Source organism: Ovis canadensis, chromosome 3, assembly GCF_042477335.2.
Source record: "Ovis canadensis isolate MfBH-ARS-UI-01 breed Bighorn chromosome 3, ARS-UI_OviCan_v2, whole genome shotgun sequence".
NCBI classification, from domain to species: domain Eukaryota; kingdom Metazoa; phylum Chordata; class Mammalia; order Artiodactyla; family Bovidae; genus Ovis; species Ovis canadensis.
The window spans coordinates 188,282,678-188,301,319 of record NC_091247.1 but is presented as its reverse complement, the minus strand read 5'-3'; the positions used below and the strand labels follow the sequence as shown (position 1 = coordinate 188,301,319).

The following is an 18,642-nucleotide window of genomic DNA, read 5'->3' as shown; positions in this document are numbered from 1 at the left end:
CTTTTTGAATTGGTGGTTGTCTTAACATCCAAACATTTTCTGGAAGAGATTAGTTTCTTTAAGTTTTTCATTGCAGAAGGATATTAGACCAAAAAACAAAACTGAAGAACCTGTTACTGAATGTGAATTCTTTCTGTACTGGAGTTTAAAGAAGGACACAAACAACTGTTCATTCTTTGTTTTATGCTACTTTTGTAGTCAGTGGATTAACCTGTAGGACTTACAGTTGCTCTACGTATATGCACCTGGTCCCATACTGATGTGTCTGGATAATATTTTGAGATATTTATGTTTTTTTTTTTAATCCTTCATTTTCCACTTTCCATTTTATCTGTTTAACCTGATAGAAGTTTGTGTGTGTTAGTACCTGGGGAAGGCAGGGAGGAATGCAAAATAAATCTGGAATTTTTGTGGCTTTTATTTGGAAAAGTCAGAAATTTAAAGGCAGGCTAAGCTTAGAGAAACAGATAGGAATCTCCATATTAAGGAGGGCCTCCATCCTGGGTGGGAGAGCCCAGCTGGTTGGTCCTGTTTGCAAGAGGAACTGTGCATTTCTTCTTGACCTCAAAGAGATGGTCTTGATGTACCTTTAGTCCTGAGGTTCCTGGCAGGGTAGTGCCTCAGCACTGACTGGAAGCCTCAGACAGCCACTGTGGGCTTGGCCAACAAGGTTGGCTAGTGTGATCAGAATAGGTAATAAATTATTATCTCCTGGAAATCATGAAGGATGATCAAATTTTGATGAAAACCTGTAAGGAGGAAGAAAGGAGCCCAGTGATGATGGAGAAGCAATTTCCCACTATTTTTGTGGGTTAAGGACTAAGAAGTTCGTTCATTCACTTAAATTTTTATTGACAGTATTTTCTGTTCTAATGGCTAAGACACATTCATAAACCTAAGGAAGTTCCCTGCTCTAATGGGGATAAAATTGCTTATGGAGTTAGGTTTCTCTGATAGTGCTGTTCTTCAACAACACCCTTTATCTGACCCAGAATCCTTTTCCAGCCATGAATCTTGGAGCAGAGAGAGATAGAGAACGTTGTCATTGTTGTTCATTGTGTCCAACTCTTTGAGACCCCATGGACGAGAGCATGCCAGGCTCCTTTGTCCTCCACTAAGGAGAGGGAATGACTTCCAGGTTGTTTCAGGAGCATTTGGGTTAGGACGGGGCTGCAAGAGAGAAGCATTATGGATAATATGACAAGAGAAGGACATCCCTAGTGGAAGATTGGTGATAAAAGGTATAGAGTTAAAGGACTTGGGGCTGATGAATTCAAACTTTTCTTCCCCTTTCGATCTGCAATGATGTCTTCCTTCACAATTGCTGCACTAAATTTTTTCCCCCAGGAAACTCTTTCCCCACCACCCTTCTTTTCTGCTGTGAGTTTGGTGGTAGCTGGTGCTATCACCAAATGTTCACATCAACATTTTGCTTCTTCAGGCTTGATTAGCAAGCCATAAGAGCTGCTTATTTGTTTGACAATGTGGTGAGCAAAGAGTTTGGCTCCTAGAAACGGAATGTTGGAGATACCAGTTATGATTGCATTTTGATGAGCTTATGCAAAAAAGAAAGTATTCAAGCAAGGTAATTTTAGAATTTTTCTATTTCTCAGTTTACCTTAGTAATTTTCTGGTCTCTCTGACTAGAGTACAAATGAGCAAATCAACTCATCATTGTCTTTCCATCATGGTCACCTGATTTTTTGTCTCCATTGGAGAAGTAAAACAATAAGCAATCAGTCTACATTTTGTAGAGCATTTGCATTTTGATTCAATCTATTGTTTGTTTGTTTGTTTTCTTTTCAGAGTCTTCAGTATGGTATAGGCTTTATACCTAATGAGAAGCAAGACTGGAAACATTTTCTAACTACTCTATAATGAGGGCAAATACTTTACATTTACTTGCCTCAAGCAGAAAAGATAAACATCATTTCCTTCATGCTCACAGCTACAACAAAATGTGGTTCTGATTTGCGGCACAGGGACTAGGAGTCATAGACTTGGGTAGTAGTCTCACTACCCAGTCTCCACTAGTTGTATTCCTTAGGTAAACCACTTAGCACTATATGCCATAGTGTCATCATTTTACAGATAAAGGGACTGGATTAGGTTATCACTAAAATCCCATTCAGCTCTAAAATTCTGGGAGGCCTTTTTTTTATTAGATTAGTCAAAGTTCTCATTTACTATTTCTAAATTTTATCTTCATTATTTAAGCTGTTTCGCTAAAAAGGAGATTCATCTGTCTTCTTCTTTACTGGTTTCCTTTAGTGATAGAAGCCAATCACTGACTTCTATCACTTCTGATAGAAGTCAATGTGAGTGCATGCATGCTTAGTTGCTAAATCATGTCTGACTCTTTATGATGGCATGGACTATAGCCCACCAGTCTCCTCTGTCCATGGGATTTGCCAGGCAAGAATACTGGAGTGCACGGCCATTTCTTTCTCCAGGGGATCTTCTGACCTAGAGGATCAAATTCGTATCTCCTGCATTGCAGGTGGATTCTTTAGCACTGAGCCACCTGGGAAACCCCCTACATGGCTGTAATTAGAGTCTAACTGTTTTATGATAACATTTGAAAAATAAAGATTTATGAAGGGACAGTTAACCAATGAAACATGAATCACATTTGCAGAAATGTTTAGTTTTAGTATCCAGTAATCTCATTCAGAGCTGTCCATGACTGACAGACCAAACTGGAAGTGTCTTACTAACAGACAATGAGCAAATGAGAATGACTCCTCTATATGGTCAGAGCTGTTTTCCCTGAAAGTAGAGGAAATGTTAGGTACCCAGGCCTCTCTTCCCATTATGCATTTTTTGAAACTTTACTCCAAGCATGGAGTTTAAGGAAGATTTAAGGTAGTGGGAATCAGGGACACTTTTGTAGGTATCAGATTGTGACCAAATACATATACATTAAGACACCTACACTGTGAACTCTATAGTTATTTTATACTATGCACTTGAGGATGCACCTTGTAAGTAGGTGACCATAAGCCTCAGTTTAGAGACGTTTTGTCTCAGCTTAATTCTTTCTCTCTTTCCTTCCAACATTTTTTTTTTGACATACAATTGAGGAGGTCTTACAAATAGCTGTGAAAAGAAGAGAAGCGAAAAACAAAAGAGATAATGAAAGATATACCCATTTGAATGCAGAGTTCCAAAGAATAGTAAGAAGAGATAAGAAAGCCTTCCTCAGCGATCAATGCAAAGAAAGAACAGAATGGGAAAGACTAGAGATCTCTTCAAGGAAATTAGAGATACCAAGGGAACACTTCATGCAAAGATGGGCTCAATAAAGGACAGAAGTGGTATGGACCTAACAGAAGAAGAAGATATTATGAAGAGGTGGCAAGAATACACAGAAGAACTGTAAAAAAAAGATCTTCACAACCCAGATAATCATGATGGTGTGATCATTCACCTAGAGCCAGACATCCTGGAATGTGAAGTCAAGTGGGTCTTAGAAAGCATCACTACGAACAAAGCTAGTGGAGGTGATGGAATTTCAGCCGAGCTGTTTCAAATCCTGAAAGACGATGCTGTGAAAGTGCTGCACTCAATATGTAAGCAAATTTGGAAAACTCAGCAGTGGCCACAGGACTGGAAAAGGTCCATTTTCATTCCAATCCCAAAGAAAGACAATGCCAAAGAATGTTCAAACTACCGCACAATTGCATTCATCTCACATGCTAGTAAAGTGATGCTCAAAATACTCCAAGCCAGGCTTCAGCAATATGTGAACTGTGAAATTCCAGGTGTTCAAGCTTGTTTTAGAAAAGGCAGAGGAACCAGAAATCAAATTGCCAACATCCGCTGGATCATCAAAAAAGCAAGAAATTTCCAGAAAAACATCTATTTCTGCTTTATTGACTATGCCAAAACCTTTGACTGTGTGGATCACCATAAACTGTGGAAAATTCTGAAAGAGATGGGCATACCAGACCACCTGACCTGCCTCTTGAGAAACCTGTATGCAGGTCAGGAAACAACAGTTAGAACTGGACATGGAATAACAGACTGGTTCCAAATAGGAAAAGGAGTACGTCAAGGCTGTATATTGTCACCCTGCTTATTTAACTTACATACAGAGTACATCATGAGAAATGCTGGGCTGGAAGAAGCACAAGCTGGAATCAAGATTGCTGGGAGAAATATCAATAACCTCAGATATGCAGATGACACCACCCTTATGGCAGAAAGTGAAGAAGAGCTAAAGAGCCTCTAGATGAAAGTGAAAGAGGAGAGTGAAAAAGTTGGCTTAAAGCTCAACATTCAGAAAATGAAGATCATGGCATCTGGTCCTGTCACTTCATAGCAAATAAATGGGGAAACAGTGGCAACAGTGGCTGACTTTATTTTTCTGGGCTCCAGAATCACTGCAGGTGGTGACTGTAGCCATGAAATTAAAAGTCGCTTGCTCCTTGGGAGGAAAGTTATGACCAACCTAGATAGCATATTAAAAAGCAGAGATGTTACTTTGCCGACAAAGGACCATCTAGTCAAGGCTATGGTTTTTCCAGTAATCATGTATGGATGTGAGAGTTGGACTATAAAGAAAGCTGAGCACCGAAGAACTGATGCTTTTGAATTGTGGTGTTGGAGAAGACTCTTGAGAGTCCCTTGGACTGCAAGGAGATCCAACCAGTCCATCCTAAAGGAAATTAGTCCTGAATATTCATTGGAAGGACTGATGCTGAAGCTGAAACTCCAAACTTTGGCCACCTGATGGGAAGAACTAACTCATTGGAAATGACCCTGATGCTGGGAAAGATTGAAGGCGGGAGGAGAATGGGACAACAGAGAATGAGATGGTTGGATGGCATCACTGACTCAATGGACATGAGTTTGGGTAAACTCCCAGAGTTGGTGATGGACAGAGAGTCCTGGTGTTCTGCAGTTCATGATGTCACAAAGAATCAGACACGACTGAGTGACTGAACTGAACTGACCTACAACATTATGTTAGTTCCTGGTGCACAGCATAGTTATTCAATATGTCTATACGTTCAAAATGATCACCAACAAAGTTATTACAACATTATTGAGTATAATCCCCAAACTGTACATTTCATCCCTGTGACTCATTTATTTTGTAACTGGAATTTTGCTCCTCTTAATCCCCCTCACCTTATTTCACTCATCCTCCACTCCCCTCTCCTCTGCTAACTACCTGTTTGTTCTCCGTATTTATGAGTCTGTTTCTGTTTGTTATATTTGTTCTCTTGTTTTTAGATTCCACATAAGGTGAAATCTTTCTCTGTCTTATTTATTGCACTAAGCATAATAACTTCTAGGTCCATCTATGTTGTTGTAAATAGCAAGATTTTATTCTTTTTTATGATTGAGAAAAATTCCATACATATATATATACACCACAGTTTCTTTATCCACTCATCTTTCAATGTGTAATTTGCAGTTCAGTTCAGTCGCTCAGTTGTGTCCGGCTCTTTGTGACCCCATGGTCTGCAGCATGCCAGGCTTCCCTGTCCATCACCAACTCCCCGAGCTTGCTCAAACTCATGTCCAGTGAGTCAGTGATGCCATCCAACCATCTCATCCTCTGTTGTCCCATTCTCCTCCCGCCTTCAATCTTTCCCAGCATCAGGGTCATTTCCAATGAGTTAGTTCTTCCCATCAGGTGGCCAAAGTATTGCAGTTTCAGCTTCAGCATCAGTCCTTCCAATGAATATTCAGGACTAATTTCCTTTAGGATGGGCTGGTTGGATCTCCTTGCAATTCAAGGGATTCTCAAGAGTCTTCTTCAACACCACAAAAGCATCAATTCTTTGGCTCTCAGCTTTCTTTATAGTCTAACTTTCACATCCATACATGGCTACTGGAAAAACCATAGCTTTGACTAGATGGACCTTTAAAATCTCCAATTCCTGTCCATTTGAGTTCACTCATTCATAAGATGTCGATGTTCACTTTTGCTATCATCTGCTTGACCATGTTCAATGTACCTTGATTCATGGACCTAATATTCCAGGTTCCTATACTTTGCTGACTAAGGTCCGCCTAGTCAAGGGTATGGTTTTTCCAGTAGTCATGTATGGATGTGAGAGTTGGACTGTGAAGAAGGCTGAGCGCCAAAGAATTGATGCTTTTGAACTGTGGTGTTGGAGAAGACTCTTGAGAGTCCCTTGGACTGCAAGGAGATCCAACCAGTCCATTCTGAAGGAGATCAGCCCTGGGATTTCTTTGGAAGGAATGATGCTAAAGCTGAAACTCCAGTACTTTGGCCACCTCATATGAAGAGTTGACTCATTGGAAAAGACTCTGATGCTGGGAGGGATTGGGGGCAGGAGGAGAAGGGGACAACAGAGGATGAGATGGCTGGATGGCATCACTGACTCGATGGACGCGAGTCTGAGTGAACTCCGGGAGTTGGTGATGGACAGGGAGGCCTGGTGTGCTGCGATTCATGGGGTCGCAAAGAGTCAGACACGACTGAGTGACTGAAGTGAACTGAACTGATACAATAGTTTTCTTTACAGTGTTGGACTTTACTTTCATCCCCAGGCACACCCACAGCTGAGCGTTTGTTCCCACTTTGGCCTAGTGCTCATTCTTATGGAGCTATTAGTAATTGCCCTCTGCTCTTTCCTGTAGCATATTGGATACCTTCTGACCCAGGGAGCCCATCTTCCAATGTCATATCTTTTTGTTTTTTCCTGCTATTCATGAGGTTCTCCAGGCAAGAATACTGGATTGGGTTGCAATTTCCCCCTGCCGTGTACCATGTTTTGTCAGAACTCTTCACTATGACCCATTTGTCTTGAGTGACTTTGCAGAGCATGGCTCATAGCTTCATTGAGTTATGGAAGCCCTTTCACTACAACAAGGCTGTGATCCATGAAAAGGATAAAGAGAGTAAATTAATATCTAAGAATCCTCGACAATATATATTAAGAAATTCTAACTGTTAAGGGCTTCCTTCATGTCTCAGTTAAATCATTCAAAAATGAAAATCAGACAGCTTTCCAATGATTGGTGCTAGATTGCTCTTTATATAATGTGTTTAACACACAATAACACCCTGTTAACACCCTGCAACTAAAAACAAGATAGAGGAATCAGACGTTACTCTTCCAAAAAATGAATTAGTATTGTGTGGGAAACATCATTCTTCTAAGAGTGTGTCTGTGTGTGAGTGTATAAATGTGTGTATATTTATGGAATCTGTCATATCTACTACTGTGGGCAAGAATCCCTCATAGTCAACAAAAGAGTCCACAATGCAGTACTTGGGTGCAATCTCAAAAATGACAGAGTGGTCTCAGTTTGTTTCCAAACAAACGATTCAGCATCACAGTAGTTCAAGTCTGTTGTCCAACTACTGATGTTGAAGAAGCTGAAATTGACCAGTTCTATGAAGACTTAAAACAAGTTCTAGAACTAACACCAAAAAAAAGAAGAAAGAAAAAAAAAAAGAGATGTCCTTTTCATTGTAGAGGATTGGGATGCAAAAGTAGGAAGTCAATAGATACCCAGGATAACAGGCAAGTTTGGCCCTGCAATACAAAATGAAGGTAACAGAGTTTTGTCGAGCGAATACCCTGGTCATAGAAAACACTCCTTTCCAACAAAAAAGAGATAGCTCCTCCCCTGGAGGAGGAAATGGCAACTCACTCCAGTATTCTTGCCTGGAAAATCCCATGGACAGAGGAGACTGGTGGGCTACAGTCCATGGGGTTGCAAAGAGTCAGACATGACTTAGCATCTAAAAACAAAAACAAAAAAAGCAGAGAACTTTAGTAATTCTCACTTAGCCACAGGGTCAGGAAGATCTTCTGGAAAAGCGAGTGGCTACCCACTCTCCTTCAGTATTCTGGCCTGGAGAATTCCATTCAAACATTATTGAATGCTGTGTGTTAGGTCTTGTGGTAAGTGCCTTACATATATTATTTAATTCTCACCAACATTTTTGAGAGAAATTTCATTTTTGTTTTTAGCTGAGAGATGATGAGACACCAGTACTTGAATGAGGATTTTTCTGACAACAACAAAATTTTAAGTAGTTTTTCCTTCAAGAAATATGTATTAAACCCTGTAATAGGTTCTGAGAATTTAACAGATAGGAGGACACATGACTCTTATAGCGTTTTAATCCATTTAAAGTTGATTTTCTGTATGGTGTAAGAGAGTGGTCTACTGTAGTTCTTTTTTAGAAAAAATGGGACATAATAGCTTTATAATGTTGTGTTAGTTTCTGCTGTCCAACGAAGTGAATCAGCTGCATGTATATATCTTCCTCTTGGGCCTCCCTCTCACCCCACCCCCTCATCAGACTCCTCTAGGTCACCACAGCACCAAGCTGAGCTCCCTATGCTTTAGAGCAGGCTCCCGTTAGCCATCTACTTTACACATGGTGGTGTATATAGAGCAATCCTAATCTCCCAGTTTGTCCCACCCTCCTCTTCTGCCCTGTGTCCACATGTCCATTTTCGACATCTGAATCTTTATTTGTGTCCTGGAAATAGGTTCATCTGTACCGTTTTTCTAAATTCCTCATGTGCGTTAACATTTGTTTTTCTCTGTCTGACTTACTTCACTTTGTATGACAGGCTCTAGGTCCTGCCACATCTCTACAAGTGACTCAAATTCATTCCTTTATGTGGCTGAGTAATACTCCGTTGTATATACGTACCACCTTTTCTTTATCCATGCATCTATCGTTGGATGTTTAGATTGTTTCCATGTCCTGACTACTGTAAACAGTACTGCAATGAACATTGGGGTACATGTGTCATTTTGAATTATGGTTTTCTCAGGGGATTTGGCTAGAAATGGGATTGCTGGGTTATATGATAATTTTTAGTTTTTTAAGGAACTTCCGTACTGTTCTCTCCAGTGGCTGTATCAATTTACATTCCCAGCAGCAGTGCAAGAATGTTCCTTTTTCTCCACATCCTCTCCAGCATTCATTGTTCGTAGATTTTTCACTTATGGCCATTCTAATTGATGTGGGGTGATAACTCATTGTAGTTTAGATTTGCATTTCTCTAATAACTAATGATCAATATCTCTTCATGTGTCTTTTGGCCATCTGTATTTCTTCTTTGGAGAGGTGTCTATTTAGGGCTTTCCCCCATTTTTTGATTGGGATTTTTGGTTTTTTGACATTGAGCCTCGTGTGCTATTTGTGTATTTTATTCTTTTGTCAGTTGTTTTGTTTGCAAATATTTTCTTCCATTCTGAGGATTGTTTTTTCATCTTCTTTATGGTTTCCTTTGCTGTGCAAATTCTTTTAATTAGGCCCCACTTGTTTATTTTTATTTTCTTTAGGAGGTGGATCTAAAAAGAATCTCGCTATGATTTATGTCAAAGAGTGTTCTGTGTGTTTTCTCTAAGAGTACTATAGTGTTCAATCTTACATTTAGATCTTTAATCCATTTTGAATTTATTTTTCTGTATGTTGTTAGGATGTGTTCTAATTTCATTCTTTTACATGTAGTTGTGCAGTTTTCCCAGCACCGCTTACTGAAGAAACTGTCTTTCCTCCATGGTATATTCTTGCCTCCTTTGTTATAGATTAGGTGACCGTAGGTGCGTGGGTCTACCTTTGGGCTTTCTATCCTGTACCATTGATCGATATTTCTGTTTTTTGTGGCAATGCCATTCTGTCATGATTACTGTAGCATTGTAGTATAGGCTGAAACTGGGGAAGCGTGATTCCTCCAGCTCAATTTTTCTTTCTCGAGATTGCTTTGGCTATTCAGGTTCTTTTGTTTCCATACAAGTTGTAAAATTTTTTGTTTTAATTCTGTGAAGCATACCATTGGTAATTTGATAAAGATTGCACTGAATTTGTGGATTGTTTTGGGTGGCATAGTCATTTTCACAGTATTGGTTCTTCCAGTCCAAGAATATGGTATATTTCTCCATCTATTTGTGTCATCATTGATTTCTTTCATCAATGTTTTGTAATTTTCTGAGTACAGGTCTTTTGCCTTCTTAGGTAGGTTTATTCCTAGATATTTCGTTCTTTTAGTTGTGATGGTATATGGGGTTGTTTTCTTAATTTCTCTTTCTGATTTTTCATTGTTAGTGTATAGGAATGCAAGAGCCTTCTATGCATTAATGTTGTATCCTGCAACTTTACCAAATTCTTTAACTCTAGTAGTTTTCTTATGTCTTTAGGATTTTCTATGTATAGTATCATAAATGCACACAGAAAGTTTTACTTCTTTGCCAATTTGCATTCTTTTTACTTCTTTTTCTTCACTGATTGCCATGCTAGGACTTCCAAAACTATGTTGAATAACAGTGGCAAGAGTGGACACCCTTGTCTTATTCCTGATCTTAGAGGAAATGCTTATAGTTTTTCACTATTGACAATGATGTTGCGGGTTTGTCATATTTGTCCTTTATTATATTGAGATAGATTCCCTCTATGCCCAATTTCTGGTGAGTTTTTAATCATAAATTGGTGTTGAATTTTGTCAAAAGTTTTTTCAGCATCTATTGAAATGATCACATGGTTTTTATTCTTCAGTTTGTTAATATGGTGTATCACATTGGTTGATTCTCATGTTTTGAAGAATCCTTGCGTCCCTGAGATAAATCCCACTTGATGGTGGTATATGATCCTTCTAATGTGTTGTTGGATTCTGTTTCTTGGTACTTTGTTGAGAATTGTTGCATCTGTGTTTGAGTGATATTGGCCTGTAGTTGTCTTTGTGTGTGTGTGTGTGTGTGTGTGTGTGATCTTTGTCTGGTTTTTGTATCAGGTAGCCTTGTAGAATGAATTTGGGAGTGTTTTTCCCTCTGCAATTTTTTATAAGAGTTTGAGAAGCATGGATGTTAGCTGTTTTCTAAATACTTGATAGAATTTGCCTGTGAATCTGTGTAGTCCTGGACTTTTGCTTGTTGAAAGATTTTTAATTACAATTCAATTTTTAATTGCAATTTCAACTTCATTACTTGTGACTGGCCTGTTTATATTTTCTAAATCTTCTTCATTCAGTCTTGGAAAGTTGTACGTTTCCAAGAATTTTTCCATTCCCTCCAAGTTGTCCATTTTGTTAGCATATAGTTGCTTGTGAAAATGAAAGTGACAGTTGTTCAGTCGTGTCCTTCTCTTTGCAACCCTGTGGACTGTAGCCCACCAGGCTCCTCTGTCCATGGAATTTTCCAGGCAAGAATACTGGAGTGGGTTGCCATTTCCTTCTCCAGGAGATCTTCCTGACCCAGGGATCGAACCTGGGTCTCCTGCATTGCAGGCAGCTTCTTTACCATCTGAGCCACCAGGGTAATACTCATAGTTGTTTGTAGCAGTTTTTTATGACCCTTTGTATTTCTGCAGCATCAGTTGTAATTTCTCCAAATCAATTTTATTGATTTGAGTTCTCCCTTTTTTTTCTTGATGAGTCTGGTTCATCAAAATTGATGAGACTTATCAATTTTATCTTCTCAAAGAACCAACTTTTAATTTTATTGATCTTTGCTAGTGTTTTCTTCATTTCTTTCTCTTCAGATCTTTATGACTTCTTTACTTCTACTGATTTTAAATTGTCTTTAGTCTTGTTTCTCTAGTTGCTTTATGTGTAAGGCTAGACAGTTTATTTGAGATTTTTCTTGTTTCCTGAGGTGAGATTTCAGAAGACTGTTGTAGTTTCTTTTTCCCTATCCTCACTTTCAGTCTGTAAGTGTCCCTAGCATTGTTGCTAAGCTGTTTTGGTGGTGCTGAATTCTCTTAGTTTCCAGCTCACTTATTCTGTAAAACTTTTGATTTCTCTGTCAAATATGGAAGAGATCCTTGCTTTATAGAATAATCTTGGTTGTAGTTTTTTTTTTTTCCCCCCTTTCATCGCTTTAAATATATCATGCCACTGCCTTCTGGCCTGCAGAGTTTCTGCTGAAAAATCAATTGATAACTTGATGGGGATTCCCTTGTATGCTATTTATTGCTTTCCCTTGCTGCTCTTAATATTTTTTCTTTGAATTTAAGTTTTGTTTGTTTGATTAATATGTATGTTTTTCTCCTAGGGTTTATCTTGTATGGAACTCTCTGTCCTTCCTGAACTTGTGTGGATATTCCTTTCCCATGTTAGGGAAGTTTTCACCTATAATCTCTTAAATATTTTATTACACCCTTTTTCTTTCTCTTCTTCTTCTGGGACCCCTATAATTCAAATATTGGTGCATTTAATGTTGTCCCAGAGTTTCTGAGACTGTCCTCAATTCTTTTTGACTTTTTCCCCCTTATTCTGCTCCTTGGCAGTTATTTCCGTCATTCTATCTTCCAGCTCACTTATTCATTCTTTTGCCTCACCTATTCTGTTATTGATTCCTTCTAGTGTATTTTTCATTTTTATTTCAATTTTTGTGTTGTTCATCTGTTTGTTCTTTAGTTCTTCTGAGTCTTTGTTAAATATTTCATATTTTTTTTGATCTATTCCTCCATTCTATTTCTGAGATTTTAGATCATCTTTGCTATAATTATCCTGAATCCATTTTCAGGTAGATTGTGTATTTCCTTTTCATTTATTTAGTCTTGTACATTTTTACCTTCCTTCTTCATCTGTAACATATTTTTGTTGTTGTTGTTTCATTCTTTTGATGGGTGGGACCATGTTCCTGTCTTACTGGTTGTATGGCCTGAGGCTTTCAGCACTGGACTTTGCAGACAGTTGGGTAGAACCAGGTCTTGGTGCAGAGATGAGGATCTCTGGGAGACCTCACTCTGATAAACATTTTTGGGGTTCTGAGGTTCTCTGTTAGTCTAGTGCTTTCAGGTTGATGCTCCCACCACAGGAGCTCAGGCCTGACCCTTGGCCTTTGAACCAAGATCCTGCAAACTGCATGACACCACAAAGGAAAAAAAAAAAAGGAGAATAATAACAAAGAATAAAAAATAAAATTAGAAAAATAACAGATATATTAGAAAAAATAAAAATAGAAATGAAACAAAATAACATCAACAAGATAAAACAGAAGCACAATGGCAAAAAATAAAGCTCCCCAAAACTCTGGAAAAAGCCTTGGCGGTGGTAGGGCTGGAGCTTAGGTGTGGGTATGGATTAGGTGGGGCTCATGTTTGGTGGGGGCGGGGCCTAGGTTCAGGACCCAGGGGTCTGGAAAGGGCCCTAAGGGTCGGGGGGCAGGGTGCAGCCTCGCATCTCCAAGTGTGGAGGGTCAGGACCAGGACTGCTGTAGGCTTGTTGGGGCCCAAGTGGACTGGGCAAACACTGGCTGTGCTCCCCTTTGATCCTCCTGTCCCTAAGGGTCCCTCCCTGTTACCCCATTGACCTCTACTCTTCCTCTCCTCCTCTTTCCTCCCACGCTCCCAGGACCTGAAGGGGGCATCAGAGGGTAGAGGACCAGGCTTGGGACCCAGTAGGCTCTCTGGCACTCAAGTGGACAGGAGAAATGTTGGCCACATTCCCCTCCCATCCCACAATCCCCTGAGGGTCCCTTCCTATCCCTGTTTCTCTCCTCATCATGAGTGGACCCCTCCAGTAGTGGGATCCCCCTTCTCTCTCCTAGTTGCCCCTCAAGGGTACCTGTCCCTTCCTGCCTCCATCTCTTCCCCCTCCCTGCTCACCCCCACCCCCACATCCTACATAGTAGCTTGGGCATTCCTCTCATTCTCTTAGGTGTCCTTATCTATCCCCCACCAATGTCAAGTAGGTGCCCTAGTTGTGAGGAGACATGAACTTCACATCTTACCAGTCCACCATTTTGACTTCACCCCCTCCATTTTAGCTCTTACATGTGGCTGTCTGATTTTCCCAATACCATTTTTTAAAGAGATTGTCCTTCCCCTATTGCATAGTCTTTGAAGCTGTCTTTCTGGTGCTGTTTCTCCTGGCCAGCAAGTCATGGAAATGTATCAAGAGTTTGAAAGGGTGACTACAAGGAGCCAGACTGTGTTCTGGCGTCTAGTGTCCAGCTTCATGGGTGTTGTGAGGCAATTATAGAAGTAGTAGAAACAGCTATGGTTTTCTGGTTCTAGCTTTCTGATCTTCCTTATTACTAGACCACAGAAATTCCAGTGGCAGCCCCTTCACTCGTACTCCTTTGTTCCAACAGTAATGATTCCTTATTGAATCCCTTGCCCATAAATTTTCTGGAGTTATTTGCTTCCTGTACTGAATCTTGACTGACAACTCAATTCTCATTTGATTTATTTCACTCTCATGGTTCTAGTTTCATGCTCCCTAGGCAGCCATCCTATTATGATTTGATAGACAGTTTGTGTAATGGATAAGAATATAATCTCTGGAATTAGGTTTGGCATCAAATTTTCTTCAATTACCATAGGAAAGTCATTTAACTTTTAGGAGTCTCAGTTTCCTTACTGTAAAATATTAATAGTGATGATAATATACCTCATAGGACTGTCATGGAGATTAAATGTCACCTTGTGTAAGTTCTATATACATAATGAAAGTTGATAAACGACAGTTACGTTATTCCTGTTGTTATCATTGTTGCTATTACTACTGTGTGTCTGACTTTCACACGCATTCCTTGGATTCTCAAAGTAGAAGACAGGTCCTCATGACCTAATCAAAGCCCTATTCTTGGACATCACTGTTACCATATATCATAAGATGATATATTCTGTATTCATTAAAATAATCTTTTAGAACAATTTTTCACAACATGCATAATGATTGACATTTGCATGCATGAAAACCACATGACCTGAGGGTATAATCTATGCTTTTACCTCGCATTCCAGAAAGCATATTAGAATTCACATGAGCGAAATGATATTGTTATTGCAATACATCTATGTATATATGTATTTGTTTATGCTATAATTTGTTAAATAAGAGCAAAATGATTCACAAAATTTTATATATTTCTATTTTCTCAGTTCAGTTCAGTTCAGTCGCTCAATTGTGTCCAACTCTTTGCGACCCCATGAATCGCAGCACACCAGGCCTCCCTGTCCATCACCAACTCCCGGAGTTCACTCAGACTCGCGTCCATCGAGTCAGTGATGCCATCCAGCCATCTCATCCTCTGTCGTCCCCTTCTCCTCCTGCCCCCAATCCCTCCCAGCATCAGAGTCTTTTCCAATGAGTCAACTCTTCACATGAGGTGGCCAAAGTACTGGAGTTTCAGCTTTAGCATCATTCCTTCCAAAGAAATCCCAGGGCTGATCTCCTTCAGAATGGACTGGTTGGATCTCCTTGCAGTCCAAGGGACTCTCAAGAGTCTTCTCCAACACCACAGTTCAAAAGCATCAATTCTTCGGCGCTCAGCCTTCTTCACAGTCCAACTCTCACATCCATATATGACCACTGGAAAAACCATAGCCTTGACTAGACGGACCTTAGTCTCACTGCTTGACTGATGATGAAATTTTCAAACTTTCCTGAATAATTTTCTCCCTTTACTTGTTGGCAACTGCTCTTCTCTGGTTGGATCCTTCCTCCCTATGCTATGGACTGGAAAATGCCTCCAGGCAGAAAGTTGAAGCGATCATAGTGATCACTCATTTTATTCTTTCTCTCAGTGATCAAAGTTCTGGAATGTCTATTGTCTCAGGTCTAAAACCAGGTGTTTCACATATTTTTGTTTAATTTTCCAGTTGTTTACAGTGAAAGGACAAGTCTGCTAACAGTTATTCCATGTAGGATTAGAAATGCTGCCATAAATATTCTTGATTGAATGAATCATGTAATTTGAGAGGAACTATTAGAATGTAATCTCTGATTTTCTACCTAATGTCTTTTGTGGTCTCTCAGGTATTGAAGATAGCTTTTCCTTTGGGGATAAAATGTTAAGAGATTCTTGTCCTTTTGATCTTTTCTCTGCAGCTGCTGGATCCCAAATCACCCTCAGAATGACACTAAGTTTCTTAAGATTAGAAAAAAAATAATGACTTTTTAGTTTCTCACTGCATACATGTAACCCTTCTTACTTCAAGCCTTAACTAACTTAAACCTTGATTTCTCTTTCTCTCTTTTTCTTTTCTTTGACTTTTGTTCTTTTGCTCATTCTTCTTATTCTCAGTCTTGTTTTCTCTCAGGGAATCTATTTTCCATCACATTTTAATATTTACAGACATGCATTTACATTGATTTTTTCTTTTTTTTTTCTTTGGCTATGCTACATGGCTTACAGGATCTTTGTTCCCCAACCAGGGATTGAACCTGGACCCTCAGCAGTAAAAGCACAGAGTCTTAACCACTGGACAGTCAGGGAATTCCCACACTTACATTGATTTTACAAAATATTTTTTCCTGGAAAAATTGACTAGATATACATGCAAGCAAGAAAGAATGATTTCTTTTAGACATCACCTGGATTCAGCCCAAGATGGAAAGGACCTGGAAGCCACTCAAAGTCTTGGATAATTGCTAATTGGCTGGAATATTGGAAAATAACTTGTCATGTAGAAATAAGACATTTATTACTTTTCCCTAGAAAGGTAGCTATTTTTATATTTTTTTCATTAAGATAAAATTTTATTTAAAAAGTGTTATCTTATACTGCAAAGGTGTCCATTAAACGGTATAACTAAATATGCCAGAGAAGAAGCCATGTAATTAAAACGTCCACTTAACTCACCCAATCATTTCAAAACCATACTTTGCTGACCTATATAACCCCATTAAAAAAATATCTTTTGTTTTAAACAAGAGAAAAATAGACAGATACATGTTGGTAAATGCTAACTGTCCATATTCACATAGATACACAGTGTAATCTCTGAGTCCAATATTCAGAGAAAGGAATAAAAAAGCTAGAATTCTGTACACTACTATATAGAAGCTAGCACCCTCCAGCTTCCAACAGAACTGAGGGAGCAGAAGATTTTTCTGTTTTCTCACAGAACATGGTGGTGTTGATCACATAAAGTTTTTATTGAGGCTGGAAGGGATTAAAATGAATTTAGAACAGAAAGAGGGTAAAAAGTTTTTTTCAACTGAGTTCTGCTCAAGGTATCTATTCCCCAAAATAAGTTGCAAACTATGGTATAAAGAAGAAAAGAGACCTCAAAAACAGAGCAACCAAGCACAAGGGGAGAAAAAAAGAAAGGCTGCAACTTGCTTCCACAGACTGAAGAAAATTAAAAAAAGAAGGGCTTCCCTGCAGCTCAGACATTAAAGAATCTGCTTGCAGTGCAGGAGACCTGGGTTTGATATCCGGGTCAGGAAGATCCCCTGAAGAAGGGAATGGCAACCCACTCTAGTATTCTTGCCTGGAGAACTCCATGGACAGAGGAACAATCTGTGGGGTTACAAGGAGTTGGACACAACTGAGTGACTACTACTGCTGGAATCCATTAGTGTTCCATTTGTCTTCTCCTTAATCCTCCTTTCATTACTCCCACTCACCATCATCTTCATCTTCATGTTTATCCTCATCCACTTCAACAATATCTTCCAATTCTTCCTCTTTGTTATCATCTCCTTTTTCTTCTCCTTCTTCTCCTTTCCCCTTTTCATCATTCTTGTCAGGAATCAAGTATTTACTGTAATGGAGATTAGCCAAATATCATCTTTGGTGACCTCTCCTAACTCATCTGCACCTACATCAGAATGAACAGTAAACCAGGTGAAGACACTCTCTGGTTTCTCATGCTGTCTCTTCCTGCTGGCTGTATTCTGTATTTGACTTGAATATTTCATCAGATTCTTTCTGGATTGCTGTTTGATTTCAGTGGACTTTGAAGATGGATGACCACTCTCATTCAGATGAAATTCTTTGAATAGAACTTTATTTTCAAGGAAAGGGTTTTCATCAAAATAAAAATCTATTCCATAATCTGATATAATATCTTCAAATTCTGTCACTTCAGCTCTTGTCAAATAATGCACTGTCTCTTTGTCCTCCTCCCCAAGCAGTGCAGACACTTGTGGATGGTTAACAAATGTTGTCACCGTTAAATTTTGTATTTTGGCAATCAATTTTGACTTCTTCTTAAAAAATGTTTGGCAGAATTTGTTGTATTGCTGTTCTGCTTTCAAAATCTCCGCACTGGGTGGTTCATCAGGTCTGTTTTATTTTCTTCATCAGTATGTTCAATTGCTTCTTGCTGTTCTTTTCCTTCCTTAGGCAAGTTCAGAAAAGCAGATCTTTCCTTTGGCTTGGAGGCAGGAGTCAGTCTCAATTTCTTCAGTTTTTCCACTTGGGGTGGAAGTGAAGAATGATGTTTGGGGTCTGTGCTACAAGAAAAGCCAAGAATCCACCTAAGGGAAGAGACACATATGAGGAACTCAAAGAAGTAGAAGGGTAACTCTTCACTGCATAATGAGGCCTGTGATCTCAGCCACGTGGCCACCATATCTTAGGATCAATGTAAAAACCTAAATAGTCAAATTTGAGGCATTTAGATAGGTCCAGTTTTCTTCCAAAAGACAGCTATTGCTATCAGTTTCTTTCACATCTTTTCAAATATACCATATAAAACACTGATAATGACTGTTCTTCGTTTTTCTTTTTTCATTTAACATTGTATCTTGGCAAAGTTGCTAGTCAGTACAGAAAGAGCAACACCCTTATTCTTTTATAGTCTAAGGAAAAGCTGTAACTGTTAGGTAAAAGACAACCAAGTACACTAAAAAATGTTTAACAGGCTTTAATGGCGAAGCGCTCCCGGGCGGGGTTCCCAGACCCGAACGGGGCAGGTTGAGGAAATCCGCGAGCTGGGCTGTGTTGGAAGTT

General features: G+C 39.3%; 1 pseudogene; it reads right to left on the bottom strand.

Moving 5' to 3' along the window:
* Nucleotides 1-17,244: 17,244 nt before the first annotated feature.
* LOC138436388 (protein SET-like) lies at nucleotides 17,245-18,262 on the bottom strand (annotated as a pseudogene).
* Between the last annotated feature and the right edge of the window lie 380 nt (nucleotides 18,263-18,642).